We start from the raw sequence: 17139 nt of genomic DNA, 5'->3' as shown, positions 1-17139 counted from the left end.
CAGATTAATGGAGAACGAATCAATCTGGATCACGTGCGTCATGTATATCACGAATTTACACTGATTACTACCATGCATTAGACTACAAATTTACTAACGTGTTCTACAAAAAGACATTGGGAAGATTAAAAAAGTTACCTTTTCAATTGAAGATCCAACTGAGTATTTCAGTACATTACCTTCTTGTAACGAGTTTATAAACTTGGAAGCAATTTTCGCGTATTTTATTCCTAAGCGCTACCTCTTGGCGGTGGCTCTCAGTCGTTGTTTACGTGATATGGATTTGATCGAAGGTTTCGTTGGTGTCATTTTATTAAAATTATAAGGCACGTCTACACGATCACTGTAACTACACACTCGATTCTGTCAGACACCTTTCAGTTGAACAATATATGAGTACAATACACAAAGAACGTAGTTGCCTTAAGCACATGCGCTCGCACATGCGTTCTACTTACAGCTAAAGAACTGCGCAAACGCCAAACATCGCACTGAAAGCAAGCCACTGGAGTACACAAAAGCAAGTCGCCACTTGTTAAGTAGACGCGAGAGAGAGATCACACGCGCACGGACGCTTATGCAGACCTGATGTAAGTACATGACATTAGGGCGGGTTAAGTTGCCCAAGCACAAACGTATGCAGACTAGCACACGAAGCCTTGGCGGGTGATTCGATTAAAGGAAATAAAAAGTATCCTTAATTTCCTTTCCCTTTACGCAGTAAGACGTGCATTTCATTAAAATTAATTAAAACAACGAAATTAAAACAAAAAAAATGTATTGATAATGTCTAAAGTAAATGTCAATATAAAAATATGTTTTGATTTCAGTACAACAGATGACTTAATTTACTAGTAAACTAAAAATCGATAGATTACTGTACAAACAGAAAAGGCCGGGGTAAAACGGTTATTACCCGATTTTTACGCGCAGCTTCGAAAATATCGACTAATTTTTGCAGATCTACCGTGCATTTCTTGAGTGCCAAAATTTTTCCTCAACTTGGATCATTTCCAAACTTGAGGAGCATATTCTGTGCTTCAAAATTAAAGAGTATAGAAAATATTGGCAGGGGAAAATCAAAGAACAGCGATTTGCTATCAGAAGTTCATAAAAAATTTCGATTTTTTATGACGAACGCTGGTGTTTCTGCTGTTATTTATAATATTTTCACAATTAGAAAATTTTGAAGAATTATACTGTTAGGTTGCTACTGAAAATTTTACTAAAAAATTTAAAAACTACTGGGGTAAAGCTCATATGTCTCGGTCACTGAGCGTATTTTACTGAAAACCTGTTCTTCACTCCTGGAGTCCCGGTGAAATTGGTTATAATGGTTTTTTCCTTTTTATTTTTCGTAAGAATTTGTTATTGTACTTATAGTTATTATTATAAAGTTATTTCTAGTCATTAGCAAAGCTTAGTTTCTAGTTAGTAGGGTATTCATACATTTTCAAAAATAACTTGGGCGAGCGCTCGAAATTTCAGACTCATCTTCGTTGAACAGTAGTTTTTCTAACTTGTTAGCTTTTTTTACAAGGCCTTCAAATTTTATGAATCATACTTTAGCGTAAGTACGAATATTATCAAACATTCATGTTCATAAAAATTGTTTTAAAGAAAAAACAGCTGCCCATTTTTTGGGCACAAAACTTTTTTATCTACATCTTGTACTTAATATTTTCCAAGCACTGTAATTGAAACACTAAATTATGTTTTAGTTAGTTTGAGAAAAACTTTGTTACAAAAAAAAAAAAAGATCTGTTTCATGGAAGTTTGTCAAGAATTTTAAAAATTTTTTTGGTTGAACGCATATTGCTGACTATAGAACGTCGGTTTCGTATACTCATCGTGTGGTTCGTAACTATAGTATTCCATTCTTATGTGCATTCACTGATAATACATTTAATTTATGATAAATTAAGTATTTGCTTTCTAAATAATACATCAAAAAAAAAAAAAAAAAAAAAAAAAAAAAAAAAAAAAAAAAAAAAAAAAAAAAAAAAAAACATGTAGGATAAAGTTGGAGAACGTATCAATGAAGTAATTTATTAAATCAATCCTAAATGAATTATGTAAGATCATTACATAAATATATTTTGAGTTTCATATTATTTTAATGGTTTTTAAGGGCACTTATTTTGAATTTGATAAACAAATAATGGCGCAATGTCATGGAGTAATTATATAAAAACAAAACAAAAATTGTATTAATAGGCTATAAAATCGCAAAAAAATAAGTGAAAAAAACAATTTTTTTTAAATTTATGAAATGAAATATGAAAATAAAATGAAATAAAATTACAAAAGATATGAATAAATACAATGGAATAAAAAAAATGAAATAAAAAAAGGAATGGAAAAAAAAAATTAAATATAAAAATAAAATAAGAAAACAAAAAAGGAAATACAAAAAAATTTTTTTAAATGTAATAAAATAAAATATAAAAAAAGAAACAAGATATGAAAAAAAAAAAAATAATAATAATAAAGAAAAAAATAAAACAACATATAAAAAAAACCAAAAAAAAAAACAAATGAAAAAATTATAAAGGAAATTAAAACAACAAACCAGGGAATATTAATGGGTCATGGGACCCACCGTAAGAACGAAGTTCTTCAAACATGAGATGAGTATAGACACAATTTCTCAGGTAACATGAGGATCGCCAGACCCACAGGAAGAACGAAGCTCTGTAAACGTTAGTACTGCATTCATGTTGTTTACTAAAACAAAAACTTGAAAAACGAATGAAAAAAAAAAAAAAAAAACAATAGTTTAGGACTCACGATGGTTGAACTTCGTAAGTATTGTATTTATGCACGACGTTCTCACAAGGTTCAACCAACATGAGTACTAAACTATTGTTTTTTTTTAATTCGTTTTGCAAGTTTTTGTTTTAGTAAACAACATGAATGCAGTACTAACGTTTACAGAGCTTCGTTCTTCCTGTGGGTCTGGCGACTCTCTTGTAACCTGAGAAATTGTGTATATACTCATCTCATGTTTAAAGAACTTCTTTTTTACCGTGGATCCCATGACCCATTAATACCCCCTGGTTTGTTGTTTCAATTTCCTTTATTTTTTACTTTAAAGTAGTTTCAAAATTTTGTAATTCTTTTTTCCATAGATAAAAAAAAAAGTAAACAAAAATAAAAATTGGAGCTTCTGCCAGTCAATTACTCTCACCATGTTGGACCTTTCCGCCTACTTGAACTTTGAGTGCTGATGACGTTGAAGGGCATAAGAATAGTTATGTTTTAAAATTAGATAATCAAAGCTCTAGATTTAGAAGATTTTTAATAAATGAACTAGCTCGATGCACGGAATTTTCTTGCTTTTTTTCAAATAGTATTCCAGGTATTCCAGGGATCAAGAGGTTCAAGACCTATCGACACGTAGATGGAAAAATAAGCATTCTGATTCGCGCTGAGCCATCGCGCTGAAAGCGTGAGATTTCCTCTAGTTTCTAGATGTAGCTGTTATTTCTCAGACGATAAAGCTTCGTATGGATTAAATACTGATCCTTTTTTAGTAAAATCTTACACGTTAGAGAGGTGTGCCCCATAAACGCACATGTCTTGCTTAATCGTAATTTTATTCATTATTTTTTATTTTTTTTATTTTCGTAAATCAGACTGAAAAGTTTGATAAAATAAAAAAATTTGATCAAGTAAATGCGTGAAATAAGCTGCATCTACAGTATACAAAAAATTAAAATTTTATCTCCAAGTAGTTCAACGTTAAAAGATCAAGAGTTACACTGAGTATTCAAGCTCAACGCACGAGACCATCTCACATACTGGTTTTTTTTATCAGGTGATGCATGTTGAAAAAAATTTGAATTGAATTTTTTTTTTGTGAAATTTACTGAGAAAAAAATATGCACTGAATAAGCGTAGTAAACGTGCGTAATCATTTCTCAAAAATCAGATCTCCGGTTAAAATACTTCGGCCTTGCTATTTGAATTTTGCGCTGGTATAGGTAACTGATCAAATCTCTGCAGCCGGTAACCTTGTCTCCTGGCATACCTATTACCACCTTCTCCGTAAAAGAGTTTAGCTATGCGTAGTCGCCCCTACACAATGCTTAGGCCCCGCCTACTGAGGCTAAGTGCTCTGTGATTGGAGAAATTGATCGATTATTAAAACAACAATATCTTGTTAATTATCCATCGAATCCAAATTTTGTAAAAAGCTTTTCGAGATCTTTTGATGAGCTTTATCTCGTGGTTAAGTTTTCCGGGCTCAAAATCAGAACGCCCTGTGTATCTGCATCATACTGCCTTAGCACTTTATCAATTTCAACGAAAGAAAAGCTAAACAAAAAATTAAGAAAGTCGCATTGTAACAATCGGCGTTAGTTCAGCGCTTCCATCTGTACCCCTCTCTTGCGACTAGGTTACCGATCTCTTGCGGTGTGCATGGGACAAAACACAGGCTCCAGCTGGCATTTGAATTTCAATAAGTTGTTGTACATAATTGTACAGCTGAATAGTATATTGTATTAAACTAATTGGTTGTTGAAGTTACGATTGAGGTAGAAGACGTATGCAACAATGCATCCGAAATACCTTTAACCGCAGATGAAATACCGAACAGAATGGACAAAGAAACTTATTCGGATCCAACGCAAGAGATTGCAGACGATGACGACTGCATGTATGCAATGATAGATGGTGCAACATATGGTCAGACAGATGATAATTATTGTGGAATTAAATAATTAAAAAAAGGTTAACTTTAATGTATCAAAAAAATTTGAAATCTAATGTACACAAATATTTGAATAAATGTTTTTTTTCCAATCCGTTTTTGTATTTAATTTTTTAATAAAGCCTGCTGCATATATAATACTATGTTTTCAACTGTATAATTATGTGCAACAACTTGTTTAAATTCAAATGCCAGCTGGAGCTTGTGTTTTGTCCCATGCACACCGCAAGAGATCGGTAACCTAGTCGCAAGAGAGGGGTACAGATGGAGGCGCTGAACTAACGCCGATTGTTACAATGCGACTTTCTTAAATTTTTTTTAGGTTTTCTTTTATTGAAATTAATAAAGTGCTCTGGCAGTATGATGCAGATATACATGAAGATGATACACAAATTTTTCGCAATAAAAAACTCAATTTTTGGTCCGTTGTTCCAAAAAACATCAATTCCTTATATCTCAGCTTCAGAGTAAGCTAGAGAATTCTTTTTTTAATTTGTATTTTTTAATGAAAAATGCATTGACGTTTGTTGCAAACAAAAATATGCAAAATTGACTGAGACATTTGCAATTGTTCAAGTTGCAAAATACAACTTTTCGCGAAAAAACGATAAAATTGACAAAAATCACTTTTTTTTTTTTTGTTATTAATTTTATTAAATACAACGTTTTACCGACGCGAAATGTCGATGTACTATCAGTTAAGTATGTAATAACACTTCAAAGTCTTACTTTAGTAAATGAATTAACAAAAAACTAATAATTATTTCGCAATTTCACAAATAGCTTTTTGTTGTACAACTTAATATCTATAATTTTTCATGGTTACATTCAAATTGACAACATGGTTTTATTCCTAAGTTGATAGAAAGGTTTTCGGTTTAAAAATTTTTTTTTTACTTTTCCGCCTTTAACGTGTTATTAACAATAAATAACGCATTTGAAAAAGAATCCATTTCATAGGAAACTTGATGACGAAGAGATTGGTGCTCAAAAAATTTCTTTAAGAGCAATAGAAGTGGAGATACAAGCAAATAATTAAATAAAAAATTGGCATTTTTTCATAAGTTGTTAAATGAACAAATGAAGACGAGGGTTAATTTGGAAAAAACTATTTTTTCCGAATTCCTGGAAAAATTTTGAAGGGGAATCACCCATTTTTTCTCTACTGGAAAACATAAGATTAAAAAATTCTTCGTGCCGTTGACTATGATGGAAATAAAGTTTGAAAGCTCTCAACTGACGGAAAATGTTTACAAATTTGATTAAAAAGTCATTGTTGAGTGCAATGATAAGGACATTGAAGAATTTACAGAATTAGTTAGAAAAATTCCAAGACAACATATATTACGAAAAACTGCTATTTTGGTAGATGTTATCAACAACAGATCGTTGTGTTAATAAAAAAATAAAATGTAAAAGCACACGTATAAGTTTAATAACGAAATCACAGTATTTGTTCGACAAAGGCTGATCAGAAGTTCACTTATTTCCACCACACATGTATAGTCGTAACCAACCCATTGTATTCAACAGAATTCTCAAATGTACGAAATTCTGTACTATGATAATATTTTAAAACGCCAAAAAAAAATTTTTCTTTTGCATGTCTTGAACAAAATTAAACATTTAGCACTGTAAGCTCACTTTACTGTATCTGAATTCATAGCATGTGTACATTGGTATTGTACCACTATAGCGAGCATTAGCTGTACCGTGTGTTACTAACTTTAAAATGTCTTAACCTAGGGTAGCGTACGCTAATGTCGGAGTGGCTGATAGCGGACGCTAATTGTAGCGTGCACTGATGAAAAGTGAATATATATATATATATATATATATATATATATATATATATATATATATATTGTTTTTTTTTCTTAACTTAGAGTAGCGTACGCTAATGTTACAGTATGTAGTCCAAAAGAAGGTGCATGACGTGCCAACCCCCTCCAGATGCAAAAATAGGTGACCACCAATACTACATGTACAGGTATGAAAGGACTATAGGCTGCTAAGTACAATGTGCGGTGGTACAGGTTGTCAACAGTCGTCTAGACACTAAGAACCCCACAGTAGCAGAGTTGAGGTTAAGAAAGTATCAGTCAATAAAAACAATATTACCTGTCCCCAGAAGGCTTTTATTACCTATGAGTATCAAGTTAACGCCTTCCTGGCTCCGGCTTGAGTCTCACCTAAACGAAAAACTACACTGAAGGTATCAGCAATGCTCTAAAATATAGAAGTACACAGAAGTACGTCTCAACAGCACCAAAAACGGGGTAGGTGAGGCATGCTTGGGCCAACTGGCATGAAAGACCGCGTTTTCATGGCGTTTGTTTTTCGATTCATCGTTTTTAGGCGTCGCATTGAGTTTTTTTTTTTTTTTATAGTTTGGAATTGTTTGAATTAATACAACATTAATATCTAGCGTCTCTTCTTGCAGTTGCGTGAGTTATTCAGTTCTTTCCATTTTAATTATTTGTGGTAAGGCTGTAGGGTTTTCAACCGATTTCAAATAATACAGGATTTTTTTAATTCTGTTTTTTTAGTGTCTCGTTTTTAATAAATAAGCTCCTGCCATATCCAGGTGAATATCTTTCTTGTAGCCTTTTTAATTTTTTTATTTACCTCTAGGTTTTTTATTATTTTTAATTGGGCCGTTGTTGTTTTTACTTTAGTTTCGTCATATACCGTTAGGGTTGAAATTGTTTTTGTGAGATTTTTTCTGTACAAAATTAGTGTGAGTTACCAATTATTTTTCGATTTATTGGACAGTTTGGGTTTTATTTTTGTGCGTTATTGATATCGACCAAACGAAAATGTTGCGAGCCAAGGTCGTAATGCAAAAGCGCTCCACGCTATGGGGCTGCTCACAATGTTCGAGACGCTGATTGCAAATGAACTGTTCAACACAGTGAAGGCTTGGCTAAGATTTGATTGCATAAAGGAGCTTAGTGTGTGTGAAGAGCTGAATGATGATCTCAAAGTTATTGACCCCAACGATGCACACGAAAAAGAAATGAAGAGCATAAGCAAACGGTAATACACGATAGCAGCGAAACTTTAGCCAATATTTGCGGCAGCTGAGGCTTTGTCAGATTCGAAACCCAGTGGCAATACTTTCGCCTTGTCATCAGTTATCAAGAAGCAAAATCTTCTGAAGTTACTGGTTGCTAAACTTCCGAAATTCAATGGATAGTACGATAGCTGGATCACTTTTAAGAACACGTTTAGAACAATGATTAATGCGCACACAGACATCGATGATCTTGTGAAATTTTTTTACTTGAAAGACGCGTTACAGGGAAAAGCGCTTGGTAAAATTTCGGTTTTTGACGCGACCGCAACCAATTATGCAAGTACGTGGCAGTTGCTCAACGATGTATACGATCGCAAGAGAATTCTCGGGGCAAAATATTTAGACGTGCTTCTAGGTAATACGCCATTGGTCTAAAAATGTACAAGGGCTGTCGAAATTGGTGGATGACAGTTGTAAGCATCTAACTGTTTTGTCTTTTTTGAGCATAGTGTTGAATAACACAATCATAGTGCGACTGTTTGGGCGGGCTTCGATTAGTATTCGTCAGAAATAGAGGAATCGTTGGATTCAGACGCGCTTCTTAGGCTTGCGGAATTTTTTAAAGTTGTTAATGCAACGACGTTTTGACTTTTGACGGTGGGAAATGAAATTACGCCCGTAAATAAAGTCAACAAATAGAAGAGAATGCGAGAATCAGATGTGGTCAAAAAGGCTAAATGTGATTTGTCTGCGCGCGCGTTAGTCACAAATACAGCTGCGATTAAGTGCGCACAGTGTGGTGAGGCACATTATATTTGTTTATGCTCGAAATATAGTAAATTGAGTGTCGAAGATCCTTGGAAATTTGTACAATCAAAGGGGCCGTGGACAAGTTATTTGGGTCAGCATTCATGAGTATGTAAGTTGGTGACGTATAAAAAATGTAACGATCAACATCACACCGTTACAACACAACATTAGAATCGCAAAAGAAATAATCGAGAAGCCTAGTGTTTGACTAAGAACGTGCGCTGGAGACGAGTTCCTGAGCGCTGCAGTTGCGATTAATAATGAGCGCAATCATGAGAGTTAAAAGTATATGGGGCAACTTTGTCAAGGCGTGGGCACTTTTAGTCGCATGTGCGGCAGCTTATTTCATGACAGAAAAATTTACTTGCCAATTAAGTTTGCCATTGAGCGCGTGTTCAATTCTTGTGGATGCGATCAATTTTTTAAATACTAGTACGAAGTGTAGCATAAAAATTCAGATTTCAGATCTCACACTATCCATTTTTCTATAACGTTAACCTTTCTTAGGATGTCACGAATTCCAGACTTTGTACCGGATGAACCATTTCCACGTGCATTAATTTCCATACCGTCAAACACGAAACTTGTAGGTCCGCGCTTTCACGTTCCGCATCCGATAGATATGCTGATTGATTCGGGAGCTACACTATCAATTTTATCGGTCGGTCAAATAAACATTTCGCATGACGAGGAAGACTTGGTTTTACAAAAAACTTAATTAGGTGGGATGTGGGTGAATTGTGGATGTGGGGAAATTAAATAACTGTATCTCCTCAGATTTTTTGTGAATCAGTCACTTACAGAGCACTGGGGACATCTTATTTTACATGGCTTTTGAACCATCGGATCACAGTTGATATACGCACAAAAAAAATTTGTTTACCAGAGGTGCGAGCCAAGTGAGCAAAGGCCTGGTCTCGAACTTGTGAGCAAGTTGGCAATCCCTACAAAAAGTAGCCCCATTTATTTTTTCCGTTTGAAAAAGCATTGAAAAATCTGAATGGTGCTCCTTTTCTTCGGGAGTATCGATGTGTTCCTGAGCTCTTAAACTATAGAAAAAACGAAGCAAAACAACTGTGCTACCGTGGCCAACTCTCCCAAGAACGGTATTATATTAAAAGTTATACAATCATCTAAAAAAAGGAGTTTAAATCCGTCACTTTCACCCCTTAAGACATTTTTTGGAAAACTTTCATAATGGTTTCAAGAGAGTACTTCCTTTTAATACAATTTGATCCCTGGGAAGTTTAAAATAATGCAGTTATAATTAAGCATTACATGATTAAAAATAACAATAAAACAAGAATTTTAGAACGTTGAAAATTTTTAACTTTGAAACTTAGATGCTTAAAAAACTTTAGCCAGAAATTCTTTATGTTAAAAAAATTCAAAAAATATTAAAAAAAATATTCGTTACCTGTCCAAAAATTACTTTTTCCGCCCTCAGGTGGTTTTGGGAGGCTGGTACTTCCTCGGGAAAAAAAGCAGTTTTCCGATACTCGTTCGAAAAGTCTCCTTTACGAACCTCGTTACGGACCTCGCCTTCGGCTCGGGCCGCAAACCTCTTGGTTCGCAAACAAAGACTTCAAACTCGTAGAAAAACCACTATTTTCTACTTTAGGCGATTTTTTAATCATTTGACCATTTAGTGCGCCCTCAGTAGCAAAAATAGGGTTCACACCTTAGGTGCATCCAATGAGGGCTAGCACGAAGAGTCCCTGGTGCTTTACGTGGTGACATGCACCACCAGGTACGAAATCTACCATTTTTTACTATGGGCCCGAAATTTTTGAGCCCTTGGGTCTCACTTTGCACCCTTAAATGACTTTGCACGCTAGGGTAGAAAAGTACTTTTTACCCGAAGTTCAAAAAGTGATAAGTGGTTGCAAAGTGGGCCAATGGATACAAAGTAGTAGGACCTTACGCCCTCAGAAAGAAAAACATCACTCGGACCTTGGGCAGAAAAGTACAAAAATCCCCCCCTTTGAGAAACGTTTTTTTACTTTGCGCCAATGGTACGAAAACTACTATTTTGGACCCTAAAAAACAGCAAATTTTTAAGTTGATTTAATAAACATTCGATATTAATTTAACAAGTGCACAAAAAAATGTTGAATACTTTATCATAGTATAAATAATATTAACAGGCACGTATAGACGAAGGTATTGTATAAGTACTATTAACCATGTAACCTCAGCCCGTATATGTCTTTTCCGATAATGAATAACAATAAATAATTTATAAGATTAAATAAAGTATCAATAAATTATTCTTGAAGAAAATTTTAAGATACAAATAGGAATAATAAAAAACTGTTCCAGATGGAGATCGAATACACAGCCGGCTTACTAGACAGTTGCTGTGTCAATCAGCTACCAAGGGGCTATGCACTCATGTACACTGTAGGTTCAGATAAATGGGAATCTCCTAATTTGGCTCCATATTGAATTTGTCACTTGATTATTCACTGAATAATTCACCCCCAGATTATTAAGACGTTTTCTTATCGTTCATTGAATTTTTCCCTATTCTTTATTTTGCACACATGTAGGAAATATTTTGAGCTTTTAATTGTCTGTATGTATTTTCTAACTCTTGAAACTCTTGGGTATAAAATAAAACTCAGTAATGTAGTGGTTTTATTTCTGATGTGCTAGCCGAACTGCTGCATACTCTCTTTATCTATAGACTCGAAAAGGGTATTTGTATATATTTTAGGAGGACTTAGCTAAAAGACCTTAGTGTTGGGTGTGTACGTATTGTAAGTGCCATTGCTACGCTTAATTGTATTCTACTACTTTTACAAGTATACACAATCATGGGCCAGTTGCAGTATCACAAGTTGGAGTCAACTAAGTAATTTATTACAATGCAAAGTAACGACAAATATTTCTATTTATTTATCTCAACTGGTAAGCAATTAATTGAACTCTATTAAAAAAGGAGCCAGATCTAAATGAAGAAGATATATAAAAATAAGAAACAATATTAACTCTGAACAGCAACGAGTGATGCCTCCTTTACCAAAGTCTGCATGTAAATTTGATGACCTTAAGGTAGCTCCTTTGTCTACTGCTCTAGTCAAGTAGGAGAGTTTCACTTGTGTATGTATAGGTATATGTATACGTACATCAGTGTTGGTATTCTGCATCATTTATAACCACGAAGCTGATTTTCACGTCTTTCTTAGCAAATATCTTTGGAAACTGCCCCATTATCAGCATTTTACATGACAGGATTGAGAAGAGCAGAGATTTTTCTACAAGTACATCATAATTTGTCTGCTCAGATTTTTTATTGTGAGTTGGGAAATACCTGCGTAAAGCTGATTTTTTGGTGCTCTGCCATTTGAGCTCATGTTACATAGTTTAACTTTGAACTCAAATATCTCGAAATTTTGCTCTACTTGATGTATAAACAAGGACACCGTTGGATTCAGTAGATCAAAATCGATTGAATGAAACATATTTCATTCCGTAGGTTCTCGCAAGGGAGCTACCTTAAGCGAGGTGCAAGTATTTATGAATATAGGTGATAACTTTATACTATCAAATGACAAAGATTAATGACCCAGGGATGAATTTGGTAAAAGATAAGAAAATGTCTTAATGACTCTGAAACTAATTCGGACATTTTCATGATTTAAGGGATGCATTCTGCATCCTTAAGATAAGTAGCTATATTCTACCCGAAGCTAAATTTTATTAGATACATCTACAATTTATAGATACATAAAAAAAAAAAATGCTGTATGCACTGAAAATATAATGTCTAGTACTCTGTAGGATTAGTTGTTTTATGCTAGAATAGGTCTAAGTAAACATTGTCTACAAGCAAGAGTAAATTACTCTTTCTAATAAGTAAATACATTTCGAACATAACAGTATGTTTTATAACACTAAAAAAATAGCTACTAGGAGCAAACATGTACTTTATTACATGGAAAATCAGGCTTCTCTTTCTAAGAAAAAAAAAAATGAGTCGTGGGACCCACGATAGAAGTGAAACTTCAAGTATCAAATATTGAACTCATTTTATACAGAAAATTATATGAGAAGCAATCATATGTGTTATTGCTACGAGTAAAATAAGTAAATTTCTTTCAATAACATTAAACAAGTAAAGAAAATTTCGTATTTGAAATGGCTGAAACTCATGTTTTCATCAAACCGAATTGTACGCTTCGATTGTTTTTTCCCCTTTAGTAAACCCATAAAAATTGGTATTTACGACTTATGTTGCTTCTCCTTCGAGATGTGGTGTTATTTCTAATTTTTTAAGGTTATGTTGTCATGAAAACACTTTAAATTTCTTCTCACACATCTGCATTAATGTTTAAAGTATACTGCAATTTTTTCGTAATTTATAACTCCAATTTCATAAAGATATACCGCAAATACGAATTTGAGGTTATGTAATCATAACAAATGACACCTCAATTTGTGCGTTTCAATATTTTATTTCCCCTATAGGATGCCCGTGAAAAATCGGTATTTTTGGCCTATTTTGCTTCTCCGTCTAGATATGACGATTTTTCTTATTTTATGAGGTAATATTGTTATAACAATACTTTAAATTAATTTGTGGACATCTCTATTAATTTTCAAAGTATACTATAAATTTTTCGCAATTTACAACTCATATGTCAGAAAAGTACAACTAAAATACGAATTTGAGGTTATTTAATAACAAATAATACCTCATTACACACACACACACACACACACACACACACACACACACACACATATATATATATATATATATATATATATATATATATATATATATATATATATATATATATATATATATATATACGTAAAAATTTGAGCATGTAGTAGCAAGGGGAGCGAGGCAGAGAGAAAGGCCATCCCACGTCCCACTCTACGCGTATATGCACTGCTCTGGTGGCAAGGAGGACGAGGCAGAGAGAGAGAGAGAGCGGCTGGAGTGGTAGGGATGCACTGCTAGTATAGCATGTGGTGGCAACGGGGACGTGGAGAGAGAGAGAGAGTGGCTGGAGTAGTGGGGGGCTCAGAAATTTCGTGTCGCTCAAAAAAATTTACAACGTGCCATAAGAAGTTTCACTTCAAAAAGTTTTCAATAACAAGTAGATGTTTTCCAAGTATAACCGACTTATGCTGTATTCAAAGCAATATTTTTTTGCAACAAAGAAATATTAACTTGTTAAAAAAAGTTTAGATATTTTTAGAAAACATCGTAGTGTTTCGAGTACATGTTTTTTTAACGAATAAAACGTATTCACAGCTCGAAGAAAGTTTCTCTAGTAAGTAGAATATATTGACTACTTTATAGTCATTGTGTAAATAAATTAAAATGTTTTCTTAATTTAAATATATATACATATATATTATATTGTCGATTATAAAACATACATTTTTTAAAGGCGACAAACGTATGTTGAAAACAAATTTATGTTTTTAAAACAAAAGAATATTTACCTGTTTCTGACTCAGATTGTTACATTTATGATGTAACCTCTCTAAAAATTTTTGACTTATTATGAAGAAATTGAAAACTTCTCTAACAGAAAGTCAAGACTTTCTAAAAATATGTTTTTATTGAAATGTGTTCTGTAAAAATGACATACAATACTGCTTTAAAAAAAATGTTAAAATTTGGGCAAGTTTGAAATGTTACGGAGAGCCGAAAAATTGTGTTTGATTCAGGTACATTCATTGTGTAAGACAAAAGTTATTACACTTTTAAAAAACAAGTAAATATTTACTAATTTGTAAGTATTATAGTACTGTGTTCTTACTTGTATTGTTTTAATGGAAGTGGACGCGTATTCTTATTCCTAGAAAATATTTGATTCGAACTATTCAAGCATAAAGCTTTCTTACGACAAGTTACCCGAGAATCGATGCATTAAAAAAAAAATTAATCCTTTTAGAAAAAACAGCGATAATCTTGTAAAAATCAAATAATTTTACTCCCTCAGTTTAATTTGAAAAAGTTATCATCATGTTCAACACCAAATTAATAAATTCATTAATTGATTAATCAATTAATACAAAGCTGATACAAGATTTTTGGTGACAATACGTACCTCCTCTCGTTTCCTTTTCTATAATACCTTTTGACACGATTTATTAATCTTGCTATCGCATAATATCTAAGCGTATTAGATGAAGTATTAGCCGCGGTTTTGTATGGCTAAGATCACTAGCACACCATACTGATGAATTCAGAAACGAAATAAGTTCCATTCTTTTTTTTTTCTATCGATTTCTTATTTTTCATACTTCCAACAATAGATGTGTCAAGTACAGATTTTAGCTAGTAGCAAAATCGTATTTGTCCTATCATATCCATCATTATGTCTTATCATTATGTTCATGCAAGATGTAGTCCATATTCATGCACTATGTATTATAATAAAAAAATTATCCTATAAAACTTAAATAATTTTACTCCCTCATTTCGGTGTAAAGAAAACATTCTTAATTTTATTAAAATTCAAAATTTAATCTATGTAATACTCACTCAGTTTAGCTATATATTTATTTTTGTTTGTAAAAATTATATCATTGGAACTATTCTTGCATTAAGTTTTCTTAAAACACGTTATATTATTATTATTACATAAAAATAAGTTCTCAAATAAGTTAATACCTAATTAACAGTGGTAAATAAAAATTTCTATTTTAGTTTATATATACTAAAGAGAATATTCTAGATTTATGAAAACTCATTTACTCTACTTGGAAAAAGCCTTTCTTGATTTAAAACTAACTGTATTTCTAGTATTTGTCAACTATATATATAATTTCTTTTTTCACTACGAATAAATAATAACTCCAGACTAAAAAAATACTGTTGAATCAAGTAAAAAGTTTTTTAGTTCTAATAAATGCATTTAAAGTAAACGGGTTTTCTCGATTCGACTTAATTTTTTTTCAGTGTGGGACAGCTCATTTTCAATTCTGTTACAAAAATTTACGAAAAATTATTCATTCTTAAAACCAATCTTATCAGACACTCATAGATTATCTTGATCTTAAAGAAGGGAAAAAAGTGATAAAGATATATACTTGTTCGATCAATTTTGGGTATAATGTACTCACTTGCTATTTGTTGCACTTTTAATTTCACTTCATCATTTATTTACTCGCAATAGCTCAAGGTCAATTTTATTAATTGGAACTCGGAAGAGTTGCAGTCGTTGTCAAGAGTGAGACCGTGCTTGCCAGTCTAGTTGCAGCAGCCGATGGCAAGGGACAAGCGCGTGTGATCTCTACTTATAAACCTGTTTATATACATATACATGTGCACATATACGTTTAAATACTATTACCTTTTCATCAAGAGCACAGAATAAGTAGAAGTTTTGCGCTCACAATACGTACGACGTGAAAATGAACCCATACTCTAGTTTTTTACCCTTTATACTTACACCTTTCTAAATTCTACTTATTTTGTACATTTCATTTTCTTTTCTTCATCTTCCTATTTTTTTTATCTTTTTTTTTCGCTTTCTTCACTCTCGCTGTTGTTATTTTTGTTGTTTACTTTTTCTTTCTTTCTTCCCAAAGTAAAGTTAGATTAATTATAAATCTTTGCGCAGTGTAAGTTGTTCTATAATTTCTTTTTTTTTTTTTTTTTTTTTTTTTTTTTTTTTTTTTCATCGTATCACGTTGTAACATTTTCATTGTTTTGCTATAGTGATCTTTCACTAAAGTGACAGTTCTTTTTTCTTTTACCAAAAATTACTGGTAAAAGAAGTACTGAAACTATTAACTTTGTGCATTCACAGATGAATATGAAAGTATTTTTCTTAATTACGGGATCCAAAAGATTTTATTTGATTATATTAGCTTACTTAAAATTACTTTATCAGTAGAGTATACCTTTTATCCATTTATTCAAATTTTAAATCAGCAAAATGTTAATTCACGTACACTTGATGAGAGTATTCTTCACTACCGCACAAAATTTAGAGTTGATGCGATGACAATTTAAGAAGTTCTAGCTCCTAAAATCTATTCGTATTCTGGTAGAAGAATTTTTTAAGTTGTCCTTGACATATTCATACTCAACTATGTATGATAATAGTAACGGTCTTAAAAAGTGCTGTGATCTTGAGTTTCACATATTTTGAATATTACTTTGCTCAAAATATTAATAAAGCAATCAAATTGCAAGGCTACAGCGACAATGTAGTTTTTATCCGAGAATTTTTTGAATACTAATACATGCTTACGTATGTGATAAAAGAGATATGTTTTGGAAAAAAGCCGAGAGTTTTTTGTTGAGCAATTATAATGAGGATGTCAATATCTTGTAAATGCATATCCTAAAGAATGTAGATCTGCATTTTATTTAAAAAATGTGACCAAATATATTACTGTTCCTGAATCATTCTGCAAAAATAATTTAATGTGAAAAGTATTGAAAAATTTCTGTAATTTTTTTTTTTTTTTTTTTTTTTAATAATAATGAGTTAATTATAATTTTTTGAAGATCACACTTTGTTTTCTTTCAAAGTTTCTTTATATTCGCTCGTAAAACTGTAAGTTATTTTAAAACTTCATGAGAAATTTTATAAAATAACATTTTTTATTA

General features: G+C 32.4%; 1 protein-coding gene across 6 annotated transcripts in view; it reads left to right on the top strand.

The window, feature by feature from the left end:
* Window positions 1-17139, top strand: part of LOC106644772 (protein fem-1 homolog C) — a 144307-nt gene that overhangs the window by 20352 nt on the left and 106816 nt on the right. For 2 of the 6 annotated variants that reach the window (XM_023391499.2, XM_014360435.2), the window contains exon 1: window positions 15813-15919. The exons of 2 other annotated variants lie outside the window; for them this stretch is intronic. The gene's annotated coding sequence lies outside the window, so the exon portion shown is untranslated. Of the gene's footprint in view, window positions 1-15787; window positions 15920-17139 lie in introns of those variants that run through there. 2 more of the 6 variants (XM_014360438.2, XM_014360439.2) reach the window with 2 other exon arrangements.

This window comes from Copidosoma floridanum, unplaced genomic scaffold (assembly GCF_036245765.1).
Source record: "Copidosoma floridanum isolate Cflo_tuat_1 unplaced genomic scaffold, Cflo_Japanese_pri ptg000033l, whole genome shotgun sequence".
Classification (NCBI taxonomy): Eukaryota; Metazoa; Arthropoda; class Insecta; order Hymenoptera; family Encyrtidae; genus Copidosoma; species Copidosoma floridanum.
Note: the sequence above shows the minus strand (reverse complement) of the source record. Positions and strands in the feature narration are given on the sequence as shown.